The 13751-nt window shown below is 32.3% G+C and overlaps 1 protein-coding gene across 2 annotated transcripts in view; it reads left to right on the top strand.

Annotated features, from left to right (window-relative positions):
- LOC127725256 (activating signal cointegrator 1 complex subunit 3-like) overlaps positions 1 to 13751 on the top strand; it is a 245930-nt gene that overhangs the window by 73109 nt on the left and 159070 nt on the right. The gene's annotated exons all lie outside the window — the stretch shown is intronic.

The following is a 13751-nucleotide window of genomic DNA, read 5'->3' as shown; positions in this document are numbered from 1 at the left end:
ATACTGAAAGCCACCTCTGATAAGTACACTGTACTATGCAAGATAATGATATAACTGGACTAAAAATACACACAACCTGTAATTAACTGCCTTTACAGCGCTTTTGCGCTTTGATTTAAAATCTGGAAACCATAACATTTACTGTCTACAAGACACTCATTTCACAGTGGATAAAGAAAATAGTATAAGAACGTTATGGGGATATGAATGCTACTTTTCATCCTTAAAATTCTTCAAATTCAGGAGGTGTAGCAATTATGTTTAATAATAATTTTGAGTGGAAAGTACTTAAAGAAATAAGGGACATTGATGGAAACTACTTAGCTTTGGATTTGGTTGTAGATAAAGTTCGTTTTACTCTCATAACTATATATGGCCTAAATACTGACAGTCCATTTTTTTATGAACATATTATGTCAATTGTTGATGATTTTGAAAATGAGTGTTTTATTATCTGTGGAGATTTTAATCTGGTGTTAAATCCAAATTTAGATTATTATAATTATTTACACATAAATAATCCTAATGCTAGAGACAAACTATTAGAATTGATCGACGATAGATCTCTAGTTGACCCCTATAGAGAACTTTTTCATGACCTGTGTAGATACACTTGGGAGGAAAAAATCACCTTTCAAACAAGCTAGGCTTGATTTTTTCTTATTCTCTGAAAACATTTTGTCATTTTTGAAAAATTGCTGTGTGGAACCAAGTTACCCCTCAGATCATTCTAGAATTATTCTTGAACTTGAATTGAATCCATTGATTAGGGGGAAAGGTTTATAGAAGTTCAATAATTCTTTGTTGTATGATGCTGACTATGTTAATGCTATCAAGGAAAAAATTTTGGATGTAAAAAAACAGTATGCAGCCTTGGTATATAATTTTGACAATATTAATGAAGTGAATAATGATGATCTTCATTTTACAATTAATAGTCAGCTTTTTTTGGAAACTCTATTAATGGAGGTGAGGGGCAAAACTATCTCATACTCTAGCTTCAAAAAGAAGGAAAGAGAGAAAAGGGAAAAAACATTAAAAGATGACATTGATATTTTAGAAGAAAATGTAAACTCAGGTTCTATACAGCAATTGGAAGACCAAAAAAAATGAACTAGAAAAGTTAAGAAAGGAAAAAATGCATGGTAAAATAGTTCGATCCAGAATACAGTGGATAGAAGAGGGGGAAAACCCACAAGTTATTTTTGTGGACTGGAATCTAAGAATTTTACCAGCAAGATTATTCCAAAGGTTGAAAAAGAAAAGGGTGATATTGTAACTAACCAGAAAGAAATACTTAAACAGGTGAAAATATTTTACGAGAATTTGTACAAAAACAGATGTTGAATGTTGTAAACCTAAAGATATTGAAAATAGTCTACAAAATGTAAATGTTAGAAAGTTATCTTTAGATGAACAAGATAAACTAGAAGGTGAAATATCAGTTAATGAAGCTGGTGAAACTTTTAAAAGAATGAAAAGCAATAAAACGCCTGGATCAGATGGGTTTTCAAGCGAATTTTTTAAATTTTTCTGGCCTGACTTAAAATATTTTGTTGTAAGATCTTTGAATGCAGATTATGATAAAGGTGAACTTTCTGTTAATCAAAAACAGGGGATAATAACATGTCTTCCAAAGGGTAACAAACCTAGACATTTTTTAAAAAAACTGGTGCCCTATAACTTTGCTAAATACTGTATATAAAATTGGCTCTGGGGTTATAGCAAGAAGATTAAGAACAGTTTTGACAAAACTTATTGATACTGATCAGACAGGTTTTATGAGTGGAAGATATATTGGGGAAAATCTAAGATTGATCTATGATATCATAGAATATACTGAAGATAATGATATACCAGGCCTTTTATTGTTGATAGACTTCGAAAAAGCCTTTGATTCCATTTCATGGGAATTTCTTTTAAATGTATTGAAATTTTTTAATTTTGGCGATTCTATTATAAATTGGGTGAAAGTGCTCTATCAAAACATTAATTCAGCAGTCATTCAGGGAGGGAATCTTTCAGACTTTTTCACTGTTGAACGGGGTTGTAGGCAAGGTGATACATTATCGCCTTACCTTTTCATTCTTTGTGTGGAAATTTTAGCGTTAAAAATAAGAAATAACAAGAAAATAAATGGAATCAAAGTTCTTCATGTTGAACACAAACTCTCAAACCACAATATTCATTACCACACAACTAAGATCAAGTACAAATTTTTTGTTTCCGTTTTCTAACTGTAGTTTGCCTCAACCAAATGTTATGAAACTTTTACACAATGCTTATTACTACATAATACAGATTAAGTACGAAATTTGGTGGCGACACTTTTACTATTCTTGAGTTATGTCCCTTTATAAACATAAAAATTTCTGAATTTTTCGTTTCTGTTCTCTAACTTTAGTTTGTCTCAATCAAATGTTATAAAACTTGTATACACAACGGTTCTAGAGTTATGCGTGTTTACAAATAGAAAAATTGCTGAATTTTTAGTTTCTGTTCTCTACTTAAGTTAGCCTCAACCAAATGTTATGAGACTTACAAACAATGCTTATTACCACAAAACTCAGAACAAGTTCTAATTTGGGTAGCGTCACTTTTACCGTTATGTCCCTTTATAACTATATGATATACAAGCGGGGGCATCATCTGTGTCCACATATGGACACAATCCACATTTGTTTTGTTATGCTTGAAGATATTGATTTGATATTTGATATATAGTTTTTACCATGACAAGTTACAGATCAAGTTCGAATTTTGTTCAGGTCTGATGATTTTGTACAGAGTTATGGTCCTTGGACTTAGAAAATTCACGCAATTACTCAGTTTTCCACACTTTTTTTTGTTATGCTTGAAGATATTGATTTGATATTTGATATATAGTTTTTACCATGACAATTAAGTTACAGATCAAGTTCGAATTTTGTTCGGTTCAGATGATTATTTTGCAGAATTATGTTCCTCTGACTTAAAAAATTCATGCAAATAATCAGTTTTCCACACCTATTTCGTCATGCATGAAGATATCGATTGATATTTATTATATAGTATACACCATGACAAGTTATATATCAAGTTAGCATTTTGATCCAGTACAATGAATTTTTAACCGGTAGGGGACTATTTATTGCCATGCAATACTCACAGAATGCTTGTTATTGAAGTGCTTCCTCATTTCTTCATATGAATAAATGATTTACCCTGTAGAAAATTACCCTGGCCCCCTAAAAAAGTATATACGGTGTAGTTCAGTCACATGTTCATGCATGCAAGAATAACGAGAAGTTGAAGGAGTGAAAAGGAAAGAATTGGAAATTAAAGTTTGATTCAGATTGTTTTTGAATTACAAAAAAAAACAAACAAGAAGCTTCTATTTATTGAGCAGAAGAAACTTATAATCTGGGTCAATTTCAATGTATAATTTGACAGCAGCTGTACATTTGATTAGGGGAAATTCTTCAGAACTCACATATACCTCTGAAAACTTACCAAGCCAATGATTTACTACTTAAAATCAGCATTGACACTGTTCAAGCAAACAAATAGTGCACACCTTTAAACTAGACAGGCTTCGGGGAAACCATGCATCATTTCCTGAAAAAGGCAAAAATGTGTCCACAGCGAATATGGGCCAACCACTCTATAACCTAAAATGTTGGCTATGAAATAGAATTTATTGATTTGAACTGTAAATAAACAAACGAATAATTCCTCACTAAAATATTACATGATTTACATTCATACCTACAATTTGGAAACTTATACAATTCCTAACATTTCACCGTACTGTTAATTTGTCATCTAATGTCTAAAATACAATTTATCAAAATTTCCAAAATTACATCACTAAGACAAATCCATAAATGAAATACCTAAAAAGGAATTAATGAATTAATCATAAACATTGCACTGACAATGAAACAAATTCTTGATTAATACCAATTATTAGAGATCATTTGAGCCTTGAGCACTTTACAATATTCTAAGTTAATGCTCCTTACTTAATCATGAAAAAAATGATTATCATTCTCTTACATATACAAATAATCCAACGAAGACAATATTCTTTTGTGATTTGTCATTAGTTCTCACTAGTTACACCTCTCTACAGGTCACAAATTATGCTAAATAGTATTCTACCGATGTCTTCTCTTTTAATATGAAGACATGTTTACCCCTCTACCTTACACAAATTTCCTTTTAGTTGACACTATATTCATGGATGAAACAGCTCAAAAGGATTCCTGATGAAATTCAAATGGTTCACGTTGAACAGCTTAGTACATGTAACTTTACTTTAAGTTAATTGGGGGAAAAAAATGAAATCATTCATTATTCAAATGCAACAGTCTTCTAATAGTCTAAACAAAACCGACCACATAATCATTCAAAAGATTACTCACATGTAGTACAACTGTCCTAGCTAACAGATTTCCATTTATGAAGTGTTTCATTTAATGCACCCTTTTTATACGACCGCAAAAAAATTTTGAGGTCGTATATTGGTATGACGTTGGCGTCGTCGGCGTCGTCGTCGTCGTCGTCGTCGTCCGGCGTCGTCGTCCGAATACACAATGGTTTTCGCACTCTAACTTTAGTTTAAGTGAATGGATCTCTATGAAATTTTACCATAAGGTTCAATACCACAATAGGAAGGTGGGGATTGATTTTGGGGGTTATGGTACCAACAGTTAAGGAATTAGGGGCCAAAAAGGGGCCGAAAATAAGCATTTTTGTAACTTCCAGACATAACTTGTGTGTTAGCATATGGATCTCTTTGACATTGTACCACAAGATTCCATATCACAAAGGGTCAATGCTGGGATTGATTTTGGGGTTAATTCCCTCAAAATTTTAGGAATAAGGGGCCAAAAGGGGGCAAAAAACAAGCATTTTTCTAGTTTCATGACAATAACTTGTGTGTAAGTGTATGGATCTTTCTGAAATTTTACTACAAGGTTCCATTTCACAAAGGGAAAGCTGGAATTGAGTGTTGTGGTAATTGCCCAAAACGTTTAGTAATAAGGGGCCTAAAAAGGGGTTTAAAATAAGCATTTTTTAGTTTCTAGACAATAACTTGTGTTCAAGTGTATGGATCTCTCTAAAATTGTATTACAAGGTACCATACCATAAAGGCAAGGCTTTTATTGAGCTTGGTTTGGGGGGAAAGGGGGGTTGGGGTGATGAATCATAAGGGGGGCGGGGGTCAAAAAAGGGGTAATTTTTTTTTTTCCTTTTTTTTTTGTTTAAAATTTACATTTTAAGTTAGTTATTTTTTATCACGAAGAGAAAGTAGGAATTGAGTTTTGGGGTTAATTGCTCAAACATTTATGAATAAGGGGCCAAATATTGGTCGAAAATAAGGATTTTTTTAGTGTGCTCTAATGTTTAAGGAATAAGGGGAAAAAAGGTTAAAAAACAAGGGTTTCCATTTTAATAGACAAATAATTGAGTAAAGAACATTATTTAAAAGCAGTGTAAGGTTGGTAATTCAAACTCATTTAAATATCTCATCTACACTGCTTTTAAATTATGTAAATTGGAAATTTGCCAATAACTTTATTGTTAATAAATGCATTGGAAATTTGCCAACAATTTTAGTGTAATAAACTTCATTGGAAATTTGCCAATATAAAATTTTGCTGATGAAGGTTTTTTGTTTACCTTTAGACTTGACTATGAAGTCATTTTCTATTTTTATAGCCTTATGATGTAGTTGAATTATTTAATACTTTTATGATGTGTTTAAATGGGGTTTTATAATGTTTATGGTTGCAAATTTATTGTTTTAGTATCATAAACTCCATTTAAAATTTGCCAATAAAAAAAATTTTATTTTTAGATATTACTATAAAATGTTGCTGATGCTGATTAAGGATTTTGTTTATTTTTAGCTATGATTATGATGTCATTTTCTATTTCACTTTTATGGTTGCAAAGAAATTTTTATTTTTAGATATTACTGTTAAATGATGCTGATTAAGGTTTTTTGCTATGTTTAGCCATGACTATGATGTCATTTTCTATTTTAATATCTGTTATGATGTATTTAAATGGGCTTTTATGGTTACAAAGGAATTTTATTTTTAGATATTACTATAAAATGTTGCTGATGCTGATTAAGGATTTTGTTTATTTTTAGCCATGACTATGATGTCATTTTCTATTTTAATACCTTTATGATGTAATTTCCATTTTTAGATATTACTGTTAAATGATGCTGATTAAGGGTTTTTTGCTATGTTTAGCCATGACTATGATGTCATTTTCTATTTTAATATCTTTATGATGTATTTAAATGGGCTTTTATGGTTACAAAGGAATTTTATTTTTAGATATTACTTTAAATGTTGCTGATTAAGGATTTTTGTTTAGCCATGACTATGATGTCACTTTCTATTTTAATACCTTTATGATGTATTTAAATGGGCTCCCATGTATTTAGATTTTTGATTATTTATACATGTTACCAAATTGGTCCACATTGAACAAAAACGGTCCAAATTTCAACTTTATTACATTACATCAAACATTGAATTCTACATATTCTTTGATATATTGAAATTAACAAACAATTTAGTTTATGGAGATTCCACCATAATAGGTAAATTAAATTTTTTCCAGTTCTTACACCACATTCATCCTGTGTCAGAAACCTATGCTGTGTCAAATATTTAATGACAATCCAAAGTCATAGCTGTATCAAGCTTGAATTTTGTGTCCATACTTGCCCCAACTGTTCAGGGTTCGACCTCTGCAGTCGTATCAAGCTGCGCCCCAGCGAAGCATTTTATTTCATAAGTTATTATTCTATCCTGGTTAAAATACTGTTATGGTTCAATATCTTCACTCTATAGGTATTGTTTTAAATAGAGATCTGCTGACAATCTTTGTCTATGGTTCACTTATATTATGATCAAATGTCTTGTTTTGATTCTTTTCAGTGATATTTTGAAATTTATAGTTTTTTCATTTGGAAAACTTCAAATGATAATTAATATTGATAATTGATTAATTATTTAAAATTTAATGACAACTTTCATCATGCTTGACTATATCATGGCAGCCAGTTTATATTGGTGGAGGACACCTTATGTTACTTGAGAGAACCACTGATTTTCTGTAGGAAAACTAGCAATCTTAAGTTACCAATGAAAAACATGTATCAGATTTCTTTTACATTTCAAGGTACTTTATGTTATATCATTCCCACATCTTCTCTTTGTTGTTTCATGATTCCTCTCAAATAATAATACTTGCTGTAGATCTTTGTAACAGTTTAATCTTTAAAAATTGTTTATGTTATAATCAAGGTAAAGAGGTCAGGATTGTGGCTAGAGCATATCTATGGTATCTGTGACACAGATAAGTATATTTCATCAGGGTCAACTTTACCATTTAAGTAACCCTTGGTTCAATAGCTTCCTTATAAGCAGCATTCCCTCTGTCAAGAAGAGGAACAAGGTTTATCAAATGAACCTAAATCTGTCATGCTCATTCTCGATTGGGAATGCCTGAAATATTTACATCTTTTTTTTTTAAAAACAAAACCATTTTATTGGAGTTTGTATGGAGATTTAAAAAAATAATCAATTTTCTTCTTATTTATTTACATTTTATAATATCACACGGCCGACTGGTGTAATAGGATGTCATTCCTTAAAACTTCTCCTGAATGGCAGTTAAACTAGTGTGTTGACTGGGCAGGATTTATACATAAAAAGCCAGGTCCACTGAGATCTGAATGTGGATGTTAAATGATGCCTCATGTAGGGCGAGTGCTGTAGTCTCTGCTGTATGTTAAAGAATCCTGGCAACAACTCTCCGACAGATCTGTAGATGATCTGTTGCAAGGCAAAATTATTGCTTTAAAATCCAACATACCCTCATTTTTCAGTGGCAGTCCAAATTTCTGGTCCTTCATCAATTAGTGCCTACAATTTCAAATACCAGTAAGCTATTATGAATAAAAGGAAACTTGAGTTATACCTAAATGAGATGGGCAATTGTCTTTAATCTTCAAAGTTCTAATACTGAACAAATGCATATAAAATCTATATGTTTACCTGACCATTAATTATAAAATACCACCAACTTCTGAGATGATGCATGCATAGGAGGAAAGGCTTATCCTGTTAATGCAACCCATTTTCGCTCCATTTGGAGGTCATGCAATTCCCTCATCTTTTATTTATTATCTTGATTTGTCTTCTTAATTGGTTTATGAGATTTGAACATTAGTAAACTAAAAGATGGCAAAGGAATTATTCCTGTTTTTTTTTTTTTTTTATGCCCTGCTGTAGCGGAAGGGGCATTAAGTTTTACCGTTGTAATACACGTTATACACAATGGTTATTACCACAAAACACAGATCAAGTTTGAATTTTGGTGGTGTCACTTTTACTGATCTAGAGTTATGCCCCTTTACAAATGAAAAAATTGCTGAATTTTACGTTTCCGTTTTCTAACTTAAGTTTAAGCCTCAACCAAATGTTATAAAACTTATACACAATACTTATTACCACAAAACTCAGATCAAGTACTAATTTGGGTAGTGTCACTTTTACCGTTCTTCAGTTATGTCCCTTTATAACTTTATATGATATGCGTGGGCATCATCTTTGTCCCATGGACACATTCCCCATTTATTTCAATCTATTTTTTTAGGCAGTTCAGCTGCCTTATGCGAGCACCCTAGATTTGTGTTCTACCCAATAAATGCTGAAATACGTGCCATTGTTATTATCTAGCTGGCTATTGTGTTATTTATAACTAATTGGACATTTTTTTAATACTTTTATTTCTGGAATACAAAAAATATGACCAGAAAAACCTTAAATGATCGTCGAACTACCCAAAACTTTTGAAGTTGCACATAGGAAGTAGTGCTCAATAGAAATCTGTACGTAGTTTATTATCCCCTGTGCTTTTGGCTTCGATGTCAAAGAACAATTGTATGAAATATTTCATCGCGAAAATCGGTAATTACAAGTCGTTTATATTTCCCAAAGGTCAAAATGCGCAGGAATATTGTTCATGTACAACAAATCTCTATGATAGAGGAAATAAAGTTATATAAGTGGGCGGTAATTTTCAACTTATCTTGCCAAATAAGGTTGTTGTTTTTTTATGAATGAAATGAGTTTGTGCATTGGGCTCTATTTGGGGGTATTTGGAGGGGCCTGAAGAAGGGAGGGGTTTACTATAGAACCCTATGGGATTTTATTTTTCTAAATCTTCAAATGACTAGTTCTTGAAAACAGTAAGTGATAGACACATGCAGTCTTCAGTAATGAGAACAGGACAATAAAAAAAATCAACCAAAATATAGGGTGAGTCCCTGGGGGTCATCCAAACCCCCTTCAATTTGAAAATGTACTTTTTATCTTGTAAACCGTCGCGATTCCCACCCCTAAACAATATATATACTTGTATGGGACAATAAAAGAAATCAAATAAAAATAATTTGGGGGAGTCCCCGGTGTCGTCCCACCCCCTCCTGTTTGAGAACTTGGAAATGGTCGAGATCCCCACCCCTAAACCATATATATTCATGTATGGGACAATAAAACAAATCAAATGAAATATATGGGGAGTCCCTGGGGTCACCCCATCCCCTCCTGTTTGAGAACTTGTAAACCGTCGCGATCCCCACCCCTAAACCATATATTTATGTATGGGACAATATAACAAATCAAATGAAATATATGGGGAGTCCCTGGGGTCACCCCAACCCCTCCTGTTTGAGAACTTGGAAATGGTTGAGATCCCCACCCCTAAACCATATACATGCATGTATGGGACAATAAAACAAATCAAATGAAATATAGGGGGAGTACCTGGGGATACCCCCTCCTGTTTGAGAACTTGTAAACAGTCAAGATCCCCACCCCTAAACCATATATATTCATGTATGGGACAATATAACAAATCAAATGAAATATATGGGGAGTTCCTCGGGTCACCCCACCTCCTCCTGTTTGAGAACTTGGAAATGGTCGAGATCCCCACCCCTAAACCATATATATTCATGTATGGGACAATAAAACAAATCTAATGAAATATTTGGGGAGTCCCTGGGGTCACCCCACCCCCTCCTGTTTGAGAACTTGGAAATGGTTGAGATCCCCACCCCTAAACCATATGTATTCATGTATGGGACAATATAACAAATCAAATGAAATATAGGGGGAGTCCCTTGGGTCACCGCACCCCCTCCTGTTTGAGAACTTGTAAACGGTCGAGATACCCACACCTAAACCATATTTATTCCTGTTCATCATTTCAAGATTTGAATGACATACAGGGTCAATCTCCTAGGTGTCACATATGCATATCACTTTACTAGACCAAACCAATATGAACTGGACTTTGCCCAATGTCAGGAGACCATATGGGAATGACGAATTATGGGGGCTTTGTTTGGGAGACTTTGTAATGGCATCCTGTTACAATTATTTCTTGTTTATTATAAAATTTTATTGATGCAAAAAATGAGTCTAAGTTAATTGAATTTACTTTAATTATTTTTTAAATTAATAATTTTCATTTATGGCTCCTTTTAAAGAAAACATATAAATCTTTCAAGCAGTGTATTAAGCCAGAGAATATTTGACCAACTGTTTTATAATCACCTGTCATTTTATTCCAAACTTGGTATGGAGTAACATCATGCACTTGGGGGTGAAGATGGGGTCATTTACATTGATATATGAGTTGCTTTTGAAAACCTTGATGAAATATTAATTAATTTGCCTTAATAATCAATTCATTTAATGAACATAAATGTACAATATACAAATGTTTAATGTTTGTTCTTTCAAATCTTAAAAAAAAATTGAAGCAACACTGCCACAGTTTTCATAATTACGCTTGCCTTGGTTTTTTGGTTAACTGCCTACAGCGCTTACAGTGCTTTGATTGTAAGTGTTGTTTATTGTCAGATCAACCTTATTTGATCTTCCTTAAAAGATACTGGTATATATTCTGATGTAACTTATGCCCTGGAGAATTCAGTAACTTCTGATGAAGACAAAGTGATGATGTTTTTATTCAGAAGGAAATTAATTATTCATTGTAACATAATTACTTCCTATTAACATTGTTATTGAAATTGATGTGATTTCTCTGAAGACTGTCTTTGAAGTGATCTTATTAAGGTCATTCAAGGTCATTCATGATGAAAGTTAGGTTGTTCTTGTTATTACTTTAGTCTTTTAAATCAGATGTTATTTTGTTTGACTAAAATAGTCAACTTCAATTACTTCTTGAAAATTATGATGGATAGGTGGAAACTGTGAACAGTATAAAAGATCAGTTATGCAAGGATCTACAAAAATGTCATTAGACTAAACAATTGAAAGATTTCTTATAGTTATCATTGATTTAAATTACAATCTTTTTACTTAGTTTCAAGTTTTTGCCTGTTATCTCTAAGACTATAGGTAAAAATTGAAAACAGAAACAAATTATCAGCAGTAACTTTTGAGTTTTTTGCGTATTATCTCCAAAACTAATAGATAGGTAGAAAATGATAGCAAAAAAAAATATCACCAATACAAGATCTACAAAAATGTCGTTATGATCAAAACCATTGGATGACTCTGTATAAAAGTTAATGCCCTTAATAACGATTTTAAACTAGTTTTTGTCTCGCCTGCAATGAAAGTTGCAGTATGCAAGACATAGGGATTACTATCATTCAGTGGTGATGTAAACTATTTGTATAAAGCTTTATATTTCAGAAGGCAGAAGACCTAAATGCTTCAGACCTAAATGTATGCAGATACCTTATGTTACGAAGTTTCCGTCTGTCATTTATCCGTTGTCCTTGACCTCATTTTCATGGTTCAGTGGTTGATTTTTTAAAAACATTGTTATTTTTTTGTCATGTGAATTTCTGACTTATTATGAGTAATAGAATAGCTATATTTGGTATATGGGTTCCTTGATATGTTCACATGTCTGTCAGAGAGGGTTCACCTGACCTCGACCTCATTTCATGGATCAGTGATCCAGGTTAAAGTTTTGTGATAAGGTTCGTTTCTCAGATACTATTAGCAGTAGGTCAATTATATGTCGTGTATAGATTGATTGTAAGGGGTACATGTCAGACTGGCAAGTTTCATTAGACTTGAAGTTGACCTCATTTTCATGGTTCATTAGTCAATGTTAAGTTTTTGTGTTTTGGTCTGTTTTTCAAGTACTATTATGAATAGGTCAACTATATTTGGTGTATGGAATAATTGTTAGGTGTACATGTCTGTCTGACAGGCTATATCTGACCTTCACCTCATTGTCAGGGATTTTAGAAATGTTAAGTTTATGTGATACTTGTAGTAAAACATTTATCTTTAAGACTTTCAACATAAAATCAGTGGTCAGTAAAGCAGGCAAGACACTTCAACATGTGTATGTAAAATCTAATGTTAGTATATATTTATAACTCCAGCTCCTGTGGAGATGACCGTAAACTTTAACATAAATATACAGATATAACAGTGTACTCTTTGTTGAGTTTGCCTTTTATTCCAATTTGTGACAGCTAGGTGAGCCATCCAGGCTCTTAGGAGCCTCGTGTTTGGTTACTCTCCTTACTTTGATGGCATGCATAAAGTAAAATAACAAAAATACCGAACTCCAAAGAAAAATTCAAAACAGAAAGTCCCTTAACAAATGGCAAAATCAAAAACTCAAACACATCAAACAAATGGAAAACAACTGTCATATTCCTGACTTGGTACAGGAATTTGATGCAAGGGGAAGTGTTTGGATTAGTGTCATAAAAGAATTGTATTTCAAGCGCAATAATTTATCTGGAAGATATTCCAATACAAAATTGATCCCATAGGGAACCAGTAATTTGTTGTTTTGTTTTCAAATGATTCATCATATTGATTTATTACAGTGATTGATATGTGTTAATGCAACTTTTAACTTTTAAATTAGAGTTTTACACTTATGGAAGCAAAAATTGTAAAATTAAAAACCAATTGTTCAGAGAACAATTGAAGGTCTTTCCACCTGAAACAATATATTTTGATGTTAAAAATAATAAAACTCGGTTAGAAATGTAATTTTCAGTGCCAAATGATAGCTTATTGTACGTTGAATTTGTAAATACATGGATTCTACACATTTTTATTTGAAATAAGGGAGATAAGTTGTTACTTCCCGTTTGAAAAATGTCAAATTTGGTCTCATCTGATAGTTCACTTGACACTGATTCCAAAAATATATGGTTCTATGTACTTTTACATTAAATAAGTACAAAAAATGGCTACTTCTGGTTTACAAAAGGTCTTTTCCAGTTCAAGGTCATATGACTTGCAACTTAATGCACAAAGTCCCATAAGTTAAAGCAAAGGTCAAAATCTAGAATGTCAAATCAAACTTTGACCTTGATCCCAATTTCAAGGTCATGAAACAAGGGTCTCAAATCAAAAGACTCTAGGCCTTACAATATATTAGTAATATTAATGAGTTATATTACCATACTACTAATATTAGATATAAAAGGGGTGTAAACTCCCATTAAATGTCTACGTACCCTTTCAACTAAAATTTATGTGTTACGACATGTCACAACTAACAATTCTGTAAAAATATTTTGTCGATATCTTACAAGATTTCTGAAAATTAGTGATAACAAGCCAAAATCAAAATTTTGAACATGACCTTGACCTTTGACCTTGACCTCATTTTCATTTTTATGGACCAAGGACCTCAAATCAAATAACCCAAGGCCT

Source organism: Mytilus californianus, unplaced genomic scaffold, assembly GCF_021869535.1.
Source record: "Mytilus californianus isolate M0D057914Y unplaced genomic scaffold, xbMytCali1.0.p SCAF_15, whole genome shotgun sequence".
Classification (NCBI taxonomy): Eukaryota; Metazoa; Mollusca; class Bivalvia; order Mytilida; family Mytilidae; genus Mytilus; species Mytilus californianus.
The sequence above is the reverse complement of the archived record's forward strand: the minus strand, read 5'-3'. Positions and strand labels throughout refer to the sequence as shown.